This window comes from Manihot esculenta, chromosome 14, assembly GCF_001659605.2.
Source record: "Manihot esculenta cultivar AM560-2 chromosome 14, M.esculenta_v8, whole genome shotgun sequence".
Lineage (NCBI taxonomy): Eukaryota > Viridiplantae > Streptophyta > Magnoliopsida > Malpighiales > Euphorbiaceae > Manihot > Manihot esculenta.
Genome location: NC_035174.2, coordinates 11,817,346 through 11,834,165, shown reverse-complemented (window position 1 = coordinate 11,834,165; position 16,820 = coordinate 11,817,346). Strand labels below are relative to the sequence as shown.

At 35.4% G+C, this 16,820-nt stretch overlaps 1 protein-coding gene across 3 annotated transcripts in view; it reads right to left on the bottom strand.

Moving 5' to 3' along the window:
* The window catches only part of LOC110608075 (ubiquitin-like domain-containing protein CIP73), a 99,863-nt gene extending 84,732 nt beyond the window's left edge, over window positions 1–15,131 (bottom strand). For all 3 annotated transcript variants that reach the window (XM_043950526.1, XM_043950523.1, XM_043950524.1), the window contains exon 1: window positions 14,873–15,131. The gene's annotated coding sequence lies outside the window, so the exon portion shown is untranslated. The remainder of the gene's footprint in view (window positions 1–14,872) is intronic.
* Between the last annotated feature and the right edge of the window lie 1,689 nt (window positions 15,132–16,820).

Sequence of the window (16,820 nt, the reverse complement as noted above, 5' to 3'; positions counted from 1 at the left end):
TTTAATTAGACTTATTTTTAAATTTTAATAGTTACATATTTCTAATATTTTTGAACTGGCCTAAGCTTAGTTTGCTCTAGTGATCGAAAGGATATGACTCATCTTATATTACACAATTCTCACTCTACCAATTACTTCAAAAAAACAAAAATCTTGAATTGTGATGAGATACATAATATATAGCATATAATTATATATCATCAAATATAACAAAGAAATTAATAGAGTTTATGTGGCGAGGAACAACTAAAGATATCAAATCAACTTTCAATGTTAAAAAAACATTGATTGGAGCTTAAAGGAAAAACAATACTTAGATAGCAAACGAAGCCTCTCGCTCCACTCTCTCTCGCGGCGCAAAATAGCACTTTTGTGCATGCCGCTTTTGGAATGAGGAGGAAGAATCAATGCGGGTCTGGCTTCAGTCACTATCTGTTGAAAGTGGTAGAAAAAGATATAAAAATTAAATGATAATAATCACTGTCCTTGATAATTCGCCTACAGTTGCATATCCTTCAGCATTCAACAAGTCTTCTGAATTACAAGTAACTCAGGAGCAAGAACAACAACAATTATTAATTATCCAGAAATAGAGAAGTATTTGTTTTTTTGTGTGATCCTGAATAACATAAATGAACTGCTATTTATAGTATGCTTAACGTTATTCAAATCCACAATATTAGCTAAAAATATGGTTCAGTTAAGATAAATATTAAGATATCCACAATATCAGCTAAAGATATGGTTTAGTTAGGATAAAGATTAAGATAACTTAAAGTGGAAAAATCTTTTTAACCAACTTAAAATCTGTAACTTATTTCAAAATATTTTAAATTATTTATGATTCTTTTGAAATAATTTGTTAAATATCCAACAATCCCCCACTTATTTCAAAAGAATTTGGAACATAAAAGTAAAATATTTTCTGGGTATAGTACAATGTATTAATTTTGGTGTCTTATGGACTATGAATTAAAATTTGATTAAGTGAAAGATAATTTACTGAATATTTGGTGAAGTTTAAACTTCTATGAACCAAACAATTCTTAGTGTAAATTAAACTTTTCACCAATCACAATATACTTTCACAATTCTGCTGTTTGACGCAATGTTGCGTTAATAAGCCATGCGCGTGCCTGGAAGTTCATGAGAGCTCTATAAATTTGCCTTCAATCTCATAGGAGCGGCTCCACTCCACTCTCATATATGTCATTCCATCAAGTGTATATTGCAGCTTATACATCACCTATAAAGGATACAGAAATAATTAAGAGTTTTAACTCAACTTCACTTTCTTTGCAGTTTTAGCACTAACACTACACATAGGACTTTATAAAGTGCTTAATATAAATCAACTAATGATTTATTATTACCCATATGAACCTATTTCATGAGATCGCTAATCATATAGGTTGGGTTACCATCATTGTTGACTTCCTCCAACAGGTTGTAGTCCCATACCCCTCGATATTTCGTTTATTAATTTCTTTCTCAAGGGTTTAGTCAGAGGATCGGCCAAATTCACTTCTGACTTCACATAATTAATAGATATAACTCCATCTTTTAGCAGCTACTTTACCACGTTATGTCTCAACCGAATGTGCCTATTTTTACCATTAAAGGTTTTATTTTTTGCAATTGCTATTGCAACTTGGCAATCACAATGAATAGACACAGAAGGTATTGGTTTCATTCCTAATGGAATGCCTGCCAAGAAGTTTTTCAACCACTCGGCCTCATTACCAGTCAAATCTAGAGTAATAAACTCTGATTCTATGGTTGATCTAGCAATAATAGTTTGTTTTGCTGATTTCCACGATATTGCTCCACCACTTAGGGTGAAAATATAACCACTAGTGAATTTGATCTCATCTGAATCTGAAATCCAATTTGCATCGCTATACCCTTCTAGCACAGCGGAAAATCTACTATATAGAATACCATAATTTATGGTACCTCTCAAATATTTCATTAAACGTACCAAAGCATTCCAATGATCATGGTTAGGACTTTGAGTGTACCTGCTCAGTCTACACACTGCATAAGCTATATCTGGTCAAGTAAAATTCATCAAATGAATTAAACTTCCAATAATTTAAGCATATTTAGACTGTGATACATCATCTCCAACATTTTTCTTTAACTAATTGTTAGCATCAAATGGAGTGTATACAGGTTTCACATTAAAATTCTCAAATTTCTTTAAAAGTTTTTCAACATAATGTTCTTGAGTCAATATTAACCCATGATCATTTCATACAATTTTCACACCCAAAATTACTTTAGATTCTCCCATGTCTTTCATTTCAAATTTAAAAGATAAAAATTATTTTGTTTGTTGAACTATATCAAGACATGAACCAAAAATGAGCATATCATCCTCATATAAACATATAATTACACAATCATTTTTCAATAAGTTTTGTATAAACACATTTATCAACCTCAATAGAAGAAAAACCATTACTTAACAAAACTTGGTCAAATTTTTCATGCCATTATTTTGGTGCTTATTTTAAACCATATAAAAACTTAAGCAATTTACATACTTTATTTTCTTGACCTAAAACAACACAACCTTCTGGTTGTACCATGTAAATTTCTTCTTCCAAATCACCATTTAAAAATGCAGTTTTTACATCCATCTGATGGATATAAAGTTTGTAAATAGAAGCCAAAGCTTATTAAAATCTATATGCAACACTACAATTAGCGTAACCAATAAATAAACAATCAGAAGTTTTTACACCAATTTTCCTTTTCTTTGGTTCAGAAAGCATAACTTTGGCTAAACACCCCCACACTTTTAAATATTTTAAGTTAGGAGGATAACCTTTACATAATTCATAAGGTGTAACACCAGTTTTTTTTTTTTATAAGAAATTCTATTTTGTAAGTGACATACAGATAAAATGGCTTCACCTCATAAATTATCTGGTACATTAAAACTAACAAGTAAACAATTTATCATTTCCTTTAAAGTTTTTTTTTTTTTTTCTGCTACCCCATTTGATTTAGGTGAATATGGTGGGGTAATTTCGTGGATTATGCCATATTTTTCACAATAATCATTAAGTAAGACATATTCACCTCCTCTATCTAATATAATTCTTTTAATTTTTCTATTTAATTGATTTTATACTTCATTTTTATATGCAAGAAACATGTCAAAGGCTTTATTTTTATTTCTTAATAAATATACTTTATATCTAGAAAAATCATCAATAAAAGTTACATAAATCTTTTTCCACCTCTAGTCATAGTTTGTTTTAAATCTCCTAAATCAGTATGAATCAAATTTAATAATTCAATTTCTCTAAAAATAGAAGCACAAGTTTTCTTTGTTTGTTTGATTCAGCACATATTTCACATTTATCTAAGTATGAATAATTAATATTAGATATAAGTCCAATTGCATGCATCTTCTTAATATAATGTAAACTTACATGACCTATCCTATCATGCCATAATTTAAAAGAATCAATTAAGTAAGCAAACCATTTGTAAAACTTGCCAATAGTAAATTTTCTGTTTGCCAACATCCTCAGCAGTATATTTGGCAATTATGGACTCCCATATTTATTTTGCTTCTTTATAAGAGCAATAAACATCAAAGAGATCGTTAGATAATGTGCTAATAATAGTGTACTTACATGCCTTATTAGCATGAACCCAAAAGCAACTCCATGCATATCAAGAATTGAAAATACACGTTCCTGCAAGCGTTTGAAATTGTCACCATTGAACTGTTCAATTTTGGAGACATCTGAAAATGGTTTGGACATTGTCATGGCAGGTTGCATCATAGCAGTAGGAACACCACTTGGAATGCGAGTGGCATAAGAATAACAGGTCCAGTAATGTAAGTATTGTTAGGAGAAGTAATTTCAGCAATTATCCTTAAGATTGTTGAAAGTGGTAGAAAAAGATATAGAAATTAAATGAAAGATGAGCAAAATATTTGTTTGAAGCGTGATAATAATCACTGTCCTTAAGGATAATTCGCCTACGGTTGCGTATCCTCCAGCATTCAACAAGCCTTTTGAATTACAAGTAATCCAGGAGCAAGAACAACAGCAATTATTAATTACCCAGAAATAGAGAAGTATTTATTTTTTTGTGTGATCCTGAATAACGTAAATGCACTGCTATTTATAGTGCTTAACGTTATTCAAATCCACAATATCAGCTAAAAATATTGTTCAATTAAGATAAATATTAAGATATCCACAATATCAGCTAAAGATATGGTTTAGTTAGGATAAAGATTAAGATAACTTAAAGTGGAAAAATCTTTTTAACCAACTTAAAATTTGTAACTTATTTCAAAATATTTTAAATTATTAATAATTCTTTTGAAATAATTTGTTAAATATCCAACACTAGCGACTGGGAAGACATGGTGAGGGACAAAACAAACGGCAGTCTAGGGGGTGAAGATGTAGTTGAATAGAGGACAGAACGTATGCGAAATGGGTTTGTTGAAGCTGCAACGCAAATGGAGCTCGGACTGGAGGAACTAGATCGCCGACCAGTGGGAACAGAGAGATCAACGATGGAACCAAATGGCATCAATGGGAGGGGGGAGAGACAACAGTCACGCAAGGAAGAGAAGGTGACCCAAGGAGGAAATCTTGGGCAGAAATGGTGAGCAATCGATCTAAGAAACCTGAATCCGAATTTAGATATGTTCCACCTTAAATTTCCAATGATAAGAAGGTAGTAAAAGTCCATAATGCTGAGTTGAAATCTGAAAAAGAAAAATTGCCGAGTTTAGATATGTTCCACCTTAAATTTCCAATGGTAAGAAGGTAGTAAAAGTCCATAATGCTGATTTGAAATCGGAAAAAGAAAAATTGAGGAATGCTCTTATTGGAAGTGTCATAAGAGCTGCCCCTAGATTTATTTGGGTAGAGAAATATACTATGAATAGATGGAGGAGGCATGGTTTGAGGACTGTTCACATGGTGAAAACAAATGTATTTTTGTTTGTATTTGATAGTGAAGAAGGGAGAGATTTAGTTATGGAGGAAGGACCATATACTTTTAATAGGCGACCGTTTATACTAGTATCTTGGCAACCTAGAATGAAGATGGAGATTGATAAACTGAAGAAGTTACCGGTTTGGTTCCAATTCCCAGATTTACCTTAGGAATTTTGGTTCTTTGAGATGCTCAGCAGAATTGGGAGTACTCTAGGTAAGCCATTATTTTCAAATTGGTGTACTTCTAAGAAATTGAAATTGGGCTATGCTAGAATGTTGATTGAAATGGAAATTAATGGTGGTTTGCCAAATGAAATCTTTTTGAAGATGAATATAGTGTACAATTGTATTAAAAAGTTGTATATGAGTGGAAACCTATTAGATATATAAATTGCATGGGCTTTAGGCATAAGGCATCCTATTTTAGATCATGGGCTAAATAAGGGGACAAGCAAAATGTAAGGATGGGGTTAGAAAGTGGAAGAAAATAGTGAGAGGAAACAGGTGATCTCTAATAAGAAGTGCGAGGAGGAGGGGTTTGGGGAAAACTCTAGTGAAATAGATGAGCACAAGAAAAGGATTGAGGCGGCAAAAATTAAAGAGAAAAGTAAAGTGGGGTTATTAGATCTAACAATAGTGCGGGGGAGAGTGTGGCTAGACCTGAGATTATAATATCACATAAATTAGAAAAAGGAGATGGAGGAAGGGAAGTGGGAAGGGTGATTATTTCTCCTTTCAAAAGGGGATGATTGGCTCCTAGAATACAAGGAGTCTTAATAACCTTAAAAAGCAGTCAGAGGTTCACTCTCTGATTGTTAAGTGTCCGTTAAAGGTAGTAGCAATTTTGGAGACAAGAGTTGGGGAGTGTAATAAAGAAAATATTTAAAGGCTTGAGATTGTGTAGATGGGATGCGGTATGGTGTGTTTTGATGTGCGTTGGATAAAGTTGCATGTAATTATGGCTATTGATCAATTGATTCACACTTATGTTGAGATGGAGGGTAAAAGGTTTCTTTGATAGTTATGCATGCAAGTAACACTAGTATGGAGAGGAGAAGTTTGTGGGGAAGGATTGAGCATATTTTGAATGGTATGTGATAACCGCCTGGCTTTTCTAGCCCAGGAATAAGGACGAATCCAAAAGAAGGCCACAAGTCCAAAGCCCGTCAGACCATACGCTCGAAAGACGGCCCGATTTCACAAGCCCGGGATCAGCAACCCAGGACAATTCGGATTAGATACAAGCACAGGCCCAATAGGGAAGCAGGCTCGTTCACTCACCAACCCTGTTTGCATGCGTGACAGGAAGAATTAAATGGCCGCCTGGCGTGAAGAAAGGGTCTGACACGTCCGTACGTACGGGCCTGACTAACATGGATAGGTAGCACTATATACTGAGGGGTCTTCTCTTTCAAAAGGGGCTCTCTTCTTCTTCCTCTCCTCCAGGGACTCCATTTTTATTTTCTCTCTGCAATCCTTACCCAATATACCACTCTAATCTATAAAATCTGACTTGAGCGTCGGAGGGTCTCCACCGGAGCATCCCTGGTAGACCCCTGACCGTTTTTGCCTTATTTTGCAGGTCCTTTTATCAAGTAGAACATTGAGAGACCCATTTGATGGACCCATATGGTGGACCAAGAAGAAAGTCAGATCTATCATGGACCAGGAGGAGGAAAAGATTTATCAAATGGCGCCGTCTGTGAGAAACAAAAGAGATTTTACTATCTCTAAAGTTTCCAGATCTACCCATTGAGATTCACATAAAGAGTAAAAAATTGGGAATCTGCTGCTTCGGGTTCACGATAACAGTGACTTCATGCCTGGTGAACGGCGTCGGGACAGTCGGCGCGGGAAGGTGACAATCCAATGTCGCGTCCAGTCATGGGTGTCACCGGCGAAGCCCGAAGCCATGCGTTGTAACAGCAGGGAAAGCTTGGTCGTCTCGAGAACAGGGAAGACAACTGCGGGAGATCTCGGGGTCTCTTGCGATGCCTTCGACTAGGGGTGAGCAGTATTCGGTTCAAACAGAAAAAACCGACCGAACCGAACCGATTTGAAAATTTAGTTCGATTTTTTATACATTTCGGTTCGGTTCGATTTTTAATTTCAGAAATTTTGGTTATTTCAATTCGGTTCGATTTTGATCAGAAAAAAAACAAAAAAAACCGAACTGAACCGATTAGTGATAATAATATATTTTTTCAATAATATAGAGAAATTAAATCATATTAAAATTAAAATATTTTAATTAAATTTTAAAATATTAAAAATAAAGTGTAAAAAATAAAAAATTTATTAAAAATCGAAACCGATCAAACCGAACCGAATCGAACTGAATCAGACCGATTCGATTCGATTCGATTTCTGACCAAAATCGATTCGATTCGATTTTCATAAACACTAAAATTTCAATTTTCGGTTTATTCGGTTTGGTTCAATTTTGAACCAAACCGACCGAATGCTCACCCCTGCCTTCGACTTCGTATGCGCCGGCGGCGAAAAGGAAAGCTGGCGAAGCACAAAGGTTGTTCTGTCATCGGCAATCCGGGCTGGCGACGCCAGCGGGTCGGCTGTACATGCACTTGGAGTGCGGCTGCTGCCTGGGATTGCTGAAGTTGAGCGAGTCGCCGAAGTCCAGCGAGTCGGGCACGAGATTGTTAAGGTTGAGAGGGCTCTTCTGTGAATGAAGACCCGATGGCCACGCAGATCTGCATCTTCTTAGAAAAAAGGAAAGAGATCGAAGGAAAAACTCAGACAAGTTGATAGAGCAAATTTGGAAAGAACAACTCCAACAAATCAACAAGAGATTCCCAGTAAACATCACGAACTCGGCTGGACATTGAATCACATGAATAAATCAGCTCATGCTTAACAGTCGATGGACTCAAGCTCGAGACCGAAATCGTGAAGTCGGATAGATGTGCGCTTGAGGTCAAAGTCACGTTCGAGGTCGATCCCGCATTCCTGGTCGGAATAGTAAGACAGAAAGGCTTAGAAAATCCAACGACCACAACATAAGATCACTCGTTCCCGTGCTCGAGCTTAGATCTGTGATCGAGGTCGGAACTCGGTGTGTCGCCCAACTTGAAGATGAGGTCGGTGGGGTTACGAGGTCGGCAATCCTTCAACCTCTGATTGAACAGACCTGCTTTAGTACCAAAACGCTTGATCAAGGCATCGAGCTCTCTCTCTCTTCTCCTTTTCCCCCGCTACCGCCGCCGGCGCAGATTAAACCTCCGGCTTTACTGTTATTCGGCCGCTCCCAAGATTGCCGAGCAAATGGCGGCAACTCCTGCATCAATTTCTCTGATCCCAGAGCTCGCAGTACTGGCGCTCGTATTCTTCGAATACTTGACCCATTCTTGCAATTTCTCAACAAAAGGATAGTTCAGGCACCATCGGTGGCGAAGATAGCTGGCGGAGTTGAAGTGGGACCCCTCAAGAAGGATGTGGTGATTTGTGAAATTCTGAATTGAGGAACGAAACAATGCAAAGGTTGGCATGGGGGCTGATGTTGCCTTGGATTTATTATTATTCACTATTGACTAAAGCAGTTTTTTCTAGCGCGCAGCGCACTTACGGTTTGGGAAGGATGAGGTGGCTTTCTTCTTGGTCGTTGGGAATGGTGCGGCCTAGAAGCTCCTCGAAGAGAAGCAGAGCTACAGGGGTTCATAACTTATCGGAAAAAAGGAGTAGAATTAATGGAAAAATGAAGAGCTTACACATTTCTCTCCAGTAATCTGAGTATGGACAAAAAAGCAACATCCAAGAAGTTATAAGAAAATTGTCCTGGACCAACTGACAGTGGGCGGCTACAGCACTCGACACCTCGGTCTTTCATGAGTTCCTTTGACGGTTTCCATGCTGGGGAGGATAACTGATCAGGCATCATGTGAGTGGATTGACACGAACCGCACTTCCAGCTATGGACCCGCACTCACTCGGTCTTCGAGAACCTGCACACATCTGAAGTGTTGCTCGCCACATTTTAGATAATCATGCCGATTGATGATTGAAATAAGGTACACATAACTCGCCATGTGTCATTAACATAATTACTGTTGGAGAAATTTACAAGCCCTTAATTACTTATCTTAAATACTCATGACATATATGTATGCTCAGTTACCCGAATCGTATTTTGCTGCGTATATTTATTGTTTTGCTTCAGAATTTCAAAAATGCCTTTACTTATCGGCAATTATTTTTAATTAAACATTATTAAATATAAATGATCTCATAGATTATTAGAAGGCATGCTTCACATGTAAATAGTAAGACTAAATTTAATCAAAATATACCTCTGTGAGTTTAGATATCCTGATAATTGCTTATATTCATAGATTGAAAAACCCTGGAGAAATTCACACATGCAAATATTGTTTATTGAACTTTCGAATGGCATGAGTTAATATTGTTAGTTAGAGCAGTTATTTACATTCATCTGAAACATGAAACTAAGTGACACGTGTGGCATATTATTGGTGAATATTATTGAATTAGCAACGAGCATCCTCGTTATATACGCTCTGTGCAAGCTCTTATTTTGCAGAAAAATCCTGAATCTTTCAGAAGACCCTGAGACATAGAGACCTCAGAGGTAGAAGACCGGGATCTCCAAGATCTCCCAGAATTACAAGTCCAGGATCCCCAAGATCTCCTGGCAGTGAAAACCCTGAGACATAGAGATCTCAGAGGTAGAAGACCGGGATCCCCAAGATCTTTCAGAATTACAAGTCCAGGATCCCCAAGATCTCATGGCAGTGAAGACCCCGAGACATAGAGACCTCAGAGGTATAAGGCCGGCGGATCTCAAAGATCTCCCGGAGCAAAAAGGCCGGCGAGGATCTCAAAAAGACCTCCCGGAGCAAAAACGGCCAGGATCTCGTAAGATCTCCTGGAGCAAAAACGGCCGCCGAGGATCTCAAAAAGACCTTCCGGAGCAAAAACGACTAGGATCCCGTAAGATCTCTTAGAGCAAAAACGGCCGGCGAGAATCTTAAAAAGACCTCCCGGAGCAAAAACGGCCAAGATCCCGTAAGATCTCCTAGAGCAAAAACGGCCGGCGAGGATCTCAAAAGACCTCCCGGCGCAAAAAACGGCCGGCGAAGATCTCAAAGATCTCCCGGAGCAACAAAGACTAGGATCTTCAGAGGTCTTTCGGTATTACATACTCACAGCAAACAGCGGTATACAACGACCACACGCAAAAACAACTCATAAGAACATAGTTCCGACCTCACATAAAAGATTGAGGCACGGGACCATAAATGAAAAGCTAAACTCCGACCTCCCAAAGGAGCTCGAGGCATAAGGTAAAGAGACTTTGATCTCACACAAACAGCCAAAAAGCGTCAAAGTGCCATGCTGACCTCAAGAGGGTGTTGGAACAAAAATAAAAGAATTCGAACCCAACCTCTCGAAAGAGCTCGGATTACAAGCCAATAAAACCTCGACCTCGCAAAGTAACCAGCACATAACGAAACTAAACCAAGGTGCCTCAACGCCTGTATCATATAGCAATACGACCTACTAAAGGCTAAAGCAGGGCTCGCGGCGCAACAGCGCTGAAGCACCATGCCGACCTCAAAAAAATGAGCTCGGTACTGGTAAACCCAATAGGCAGACCGAATTAAGGCAAGGCGAATCCTAAGCAAAATGCAAAATACAGAGTCAAACAGAGAATCGGGGGTAAACATAAGAGGCACCAACCTCAAGAATTGACCGCTAACACTAAACCAACTCAGCGGGCCTAGAGAGAGGACCAGGCAGCAAAGAGCCCATAAAACGCTCGAGAGCAGACAGCCCACAAACACTCGGGGGCAAAAAACCTAACCTACCGTTACATACACGAGAGCCCAACGCTTAGATAAAAAATCAAGGAGACAGGAGCAACATAAAAAGTCAAATAAACCATTCTGAACGACCGAATGGGACAGTAGAAAGCCCTGACTCATCAGGATACAAAAGAATCGAACCGCAGTACGGTCAAATCCAAAACAGATAGTCCGACCTCTTCAATCTAGGGTCGATCTCCACAGAAGCTTGGAGGGGCCTCATATCCGGACCGACAAGGTTATAAGCCTATAAAAGAAAAGTTAAAACCGAACAAACAAGCAGTCAGACTGAAACACAGCCCAAATAAGGCTCGACAAGAAAGCAAGAAATTAAGTCTGACTTCACAAAAGAGCTCGGGGCACCAAAGTGAGGAAGGCGAAATTCCGAATTCCTGAGTCCGTAGCACAGGTAGCATCACAAGTTATAGGCATAAAAGCCTAAGCAAAGAACAAAAATCCGAGCTCCTTAATCCGCTGTACGGACAGACTCACGACAAGTAAACAATCAAGCTGAATAAAGCTGAGCATAGAGGGCATACCAGGAAGCCGAACTCCCTACATGAAAAAGCCTGCAAATGCAGAAAAACACAAAAGGCTAAACGAAAGCAAAAGACCCTGTTCACAGCTCGGATTAACTCACAGTAAACAAACACTTAACAAAAATGACCCTGGAAGAGGAAAACGATAAAAAACCGAGCTCCCCATCCTGATAAAGCACACAGCTCAAGCCGCCTGCTCTTCTGGCTCTAATCCGTTATTTAGCTCGTCCTTGTTCATTAACGGCATCGTTTGTCATCACACGGTCATGAATAGAGTTCAAGGATTTACCCCCTCACCAGTCATGGAATAACTACCGAGGTAAAGGGGCAATTGATAACCGTCTGACTTTTCTAGCCCAGGAATAAGGACGAATCCAAAAGAAGGCCATGAGTCCAAAGCCCGTCAGACCATACGCTCGAAAGACGGTCCGATTTCACAAGCCCGGGATCAGCAACCCAGGACAATTCGGATTAGATACAAGCACAGGCCCAATAGGGAAGCAGGCCCGTTCACTCACCAACCCTGTTTGCATGCGTGATAGGGAGAATTAAATGGCCGCCTGGCGTGAAGAAAGGGTCTGACACGTCCGTACGTACGGGCCTGACTAACATGGACAGGTGGCACTATATACTGAAGGGTCTTCTCTTTCAAAAGGGGCTCTCTTCTTCTTCCTCTCCTCTCGGGACTCCATTTTTATTTTCTCTCTGCAACCCTTACCCAATATACTACTCTAATCCATAAAATTTGACTTGAGCGTCAGAAGGTCTCCACCGGGGCATCCCTGGTAGACCCTTGACCGTTTTTTCCTTATTTTGCAGGTCCTTTTATCAAGTAGAACATTGAGAGACCCATTTGATGGACCCATATGGTGGACCAAGAAGAAAGTCAGATCTATCATGGACCAGGATGAGGAAAAGATTTATCAATATGAAAGGAGCATGGCTAGTGCAAGGTGATTTTAATACTACTCTTTTTGCAAGGGAAAGGTTGGGAGGACAGGAAGCTATGAATTTAGATGAGAATTTCAAAGACTGTATTGAGAATGTGAGGTTGGTAGAGGTGTGCACGAAAGGATTTTTTTTATATAGACAAACAACCAAGCTGGGGAGAATAAAATCTGGTAGAGACTTGATAAATGTTTGGGTAATATCCACTGGGTAGATGAAATGAGCCAACAATTTTGCTCAATAAAAGTCAATGCAAAGGAAAAACTCCATCCACAAAGACGCCAACAATTTTGCTAAACAATAAATATCCAAAAAATTCCATGATGTATAGATCAAACAGAACCCAATAAGTTGAGAAATCATTTTCATCGCGTAAATTGCTGGGAATGAGTAAATCAATCATTTGTCCTTGTGGATAGATATTAAGCCTCTCATACCTACTAATTGGTGTACTTGAGATGTATTTTCCCTAATTTCTGAAAAAAAAAATTATATAGACTGGATTAAAGGGTTTTGTCATTTTAAAATTCAGGTTCATTTCTTGTAACAAATATTCACTAGCATACCATATCTCAAAATTCACTAGCATACCATAACAAATATTCATTTCTACTGATTGTACATTTTCATAATGATAGTGTTTTTTTCAAAATCAAACTTTATTATCTAGCATTTTAGACTAGCCATCTCTTAGAAGGTATTATTAAAGATTATCAATTCCTAATGAAATGAATGTAGCGGTGACTTGCTAGAAACCTAGAGTTTTTACTTGCTCCAGGATGTGTGTGTGATGTATATTGAGACGTAGGGCAGAAAAAACTTATAGTCTTGAGGATGTGGGTGAGTGAGATAGCAACAAGTTACTGAAACAAGGACGAGTAACTAAGACAGCGATGGTGAAGAGAATAGTTTAATTCATTTAAATAATTTTTAAAAATTTTTTAATTGATTAAAATAATTTTAATTTTCTATGTTGCAAAGTTTGCATAGGTGTCAAATGGGTCTCATGTTTAATAATAAAAAAAGCCACATGTCATGCAACATAAGCAAAACCACACTCTCCCCAAATTTTATTTTAAATTTGGATAAAATTTCTACAAACCTTTCAAATTTGTATTAAAGTGCCAAAATTAAAAGATTGGGACAAAATCGTTAAATGTGTAAACGTGTAGCATTTTAAGGTCAATTGCACATGCAAACCACAAATATATCCAGAACCATTCTCTAGCTCTCACAACCCAAATTCATTCCCAAAGTTTAATTTTAACAAGATTCTCACTAATCTTCAAGTTGGTAGAAGTGTCACTACAAGAACTTTGCAGAACAAGGTAAAATGTAAATTTTTTTAGTGGTGAACACCAAATATCTTATGTAACTCATGTATTTCTTCTCTAGAGCTAGTTATTTCAGGTGTTGGAACTTGGAAGGGTAAATATGTAGCATATATTGACTAAATTCATATAAAATTTATAAAATTATGAAATTGAGTAAACCTACTTCCTTTTTTTCCATTACAACAGCAATAGCTTAGACAATTGATGTTGTGAACTTGTTCAAAATTTAGTTAATAGAATACTAATGCACCCATAAGAAGGAAGAATGGAATAGAAATCCCAGGCCACCGACACCTGCTGCATCTAGAAAGGCTACATGAACCCTGAATTCACATCATATGCACAGCATTGAAATTTATTAAATGGTCTTCCATTCTTTACTGATCCAGAAGAATCACTGGATAAACAATTCAAAATCCCTATAACTTTTTAATAGTTTTTTGTTGGCAGAAAATTTCCTATTGCTGCCATTGAATTGAGTAGAAATCCAAATTGTAGAATATTCAGTTCTGCCAATTATGAGTTGGAGAATTTACAATGGAAAAAAATTAACGTGAAATAACTGTATGTCTTGTCTCTTTAACTACTTTTCTCACATTATATTGTTTAAAGATATTAAAGATAAAATTAAATGTATATGATTTGTGGTAAAATTTTATCAGGTAGCAAACTATAACCTTGAAGCAGATAAATTTAAATAATTATCTTATGTTATTTGAATTTTGATAAATTATTTACATTTATTTGATTTTTGATGAATTTTTCTTCTTTTTGCATCTCCACCTAGGCTCAAGACTCTTGGCACTTCGGTGCACCTTGCACCTTAATAGCTATTTATCACCACCAACCATCCAAAAGCAATAATTTAGCCCAAGTTAACTGCGTATGAGCAAAATTCACTGCCAAAACAAAATAAGCAGAAGTCCATAAAATTATTGAACCTTAATCATGCTGCGAAAACACAATTCTCAATCTCACCCTTTACAGAAATCAAAGGATTCAAATATCCCCTACATACAAATGCGTAAATAACCTAGGGCTTGCAAAATCACAATGAAAGAAGAAAAGCGCGAGAATTTCAGCTACGAAGCTACCCATTCATCAGAAACACAGAAAACCCATATCAAGAAGTTTCAAAATTCGCAGCTAGAAAGCCTAATAGACAAAATCATAAAAAAAGATAATAAAAAGAGAACGAAAAAGAGAAAACATATGGCGCAAAATACCTGAAATTAAGAAAGAAAACTGCTTGGTGAGGAGATTGAGGAGATGAAGAAGATGGAGAGAGACGTATGTATGAGTGGAGTAGATGTGAGAGGAGAGAATTACAAATTACTGCGCTCTCTCTCTCTCTGTATTTTTCGCAGCTACGGCCTAAAGAGCTGACACCTGAGGACCCGATTATCGGACGAGGGGGGAAATATCGATATGCTTCTTCTTTAGAGCATGATTTTTTTCCCCTCCTTTTTCATGTTCTATGTATTATTTTGGGGATTTTTTTTTAATATTTAAAAGGATGAGTAAATTATAGTTTAATCTTTATAATTTAATAAAATTTTCACTGTAATCCTTATATTTGTAAAATTACCTACTTAATTCTTTAACATTTGAAGAATAAACTTGTAATTTAGTCGTACCATTAGATTTATTGTTAAATTATTGTCAATTTTAAAAAAATAATTAAAATACTATTTAATATATTTTTAATATGAAAAAAATTAAATTCTTAAAATTTAATAAAATTTATAATTTAGTCCTTTAATTTAAAACTCATTTTTTTCATAATGTACTTTAATATTTATAAATTGTTATTTACCTATTATAATATTTATAACTAAATCCTTATAATTTTATAATTTGATTCCTTAATATTATATTTATTTATAAATAAAACTATATTTTTATAAATTAATTTTGAAATATTTTAATTATTTTCAAAAAACCCTTAAAATTTAAAAATAATTTCTAATTTTATTATTTGCAAGTAAAAAATATATTTTTATAAATTGATCTCTATTTTTTTTAATAAACTCTTATAATTTACAAAAATAATTTCTAAATATATTTAATTACAAATAAATCTATTTTTGACAAATTGATACTTAAATGCAATAATTATTTGATACATAAGCCTTATATTTTTAAAATTGATTGCTAATATTATAATGAAAATTTTACTATTTCGTCTCTATATTATAAAAGAAAATTATTACTTGGCATTAGATTATGAAAATATGATAAAATATCTCTAATATTTTAAAAAAATTACTAATTAATTTTTTTATTAGTTATAATCGTTAATTATTTTACTATTTAGTTTATATAGTTTAGAAAAACTTATTAGCTGGTTATTTAATTTTGTAAACAGTATACTAAGTAAATCTTATATATTGAGGGTTATAGGCTTTTTTATAATATTTATTGGCTAAAATTAATAGAAAAATTTATGTAAATTTTTTAAAATGTTATATTTTGGAATAATTATATACCTTAATTTTGTAAAATATTTGAATTATTTACAAATAATTGTAATATCGAAAAATTAATTTGTAAGAGCATAAGCTTATTCATAAATAATTATAATATGAGGGATTAATTTGAAATTTTTTTATTTATCAATAATTTTATGTTTAGGGATAAATTTACAAAAAGGGTTCATTTATGAATAATTATGTTTAGGAATTGTTTTATGAAATGTATGGGCTTATTCATAAATAATTATAATATATAGTTATTAATTGATAAAAATATAAGGACTTATTTATAAATAAACATAATAATTATGGATCAGTTTGTAAATTTATGTGTTTACTCACGAATAATTGTTATATTAGAGATTAATATCTAAAAATACTAAAGTGCATTGTAAAAAAAATATATAAATATTTAAACTATGGGATTAAAACTTTACTGGAGTTAATTATTTTATATTAAAAATATAATAAAGGGTATTTTAATTTTTTTTAAAAAAATAATGATAGTTTTTAATAATAATTTAATGGTAGGAACTAATTTATAAGTTTATTTAAATGTTTAGAGTTTAATAGATAGATTTAAAAAATAGAGATATTAAAATGGAGATTTCACTAATTATAGGGATTAAATTGTAATTATCCAAAATATGTGGACATGAAAGGCCTACACTTCTATTAGCTTTGGCTACTTCATTCAAAT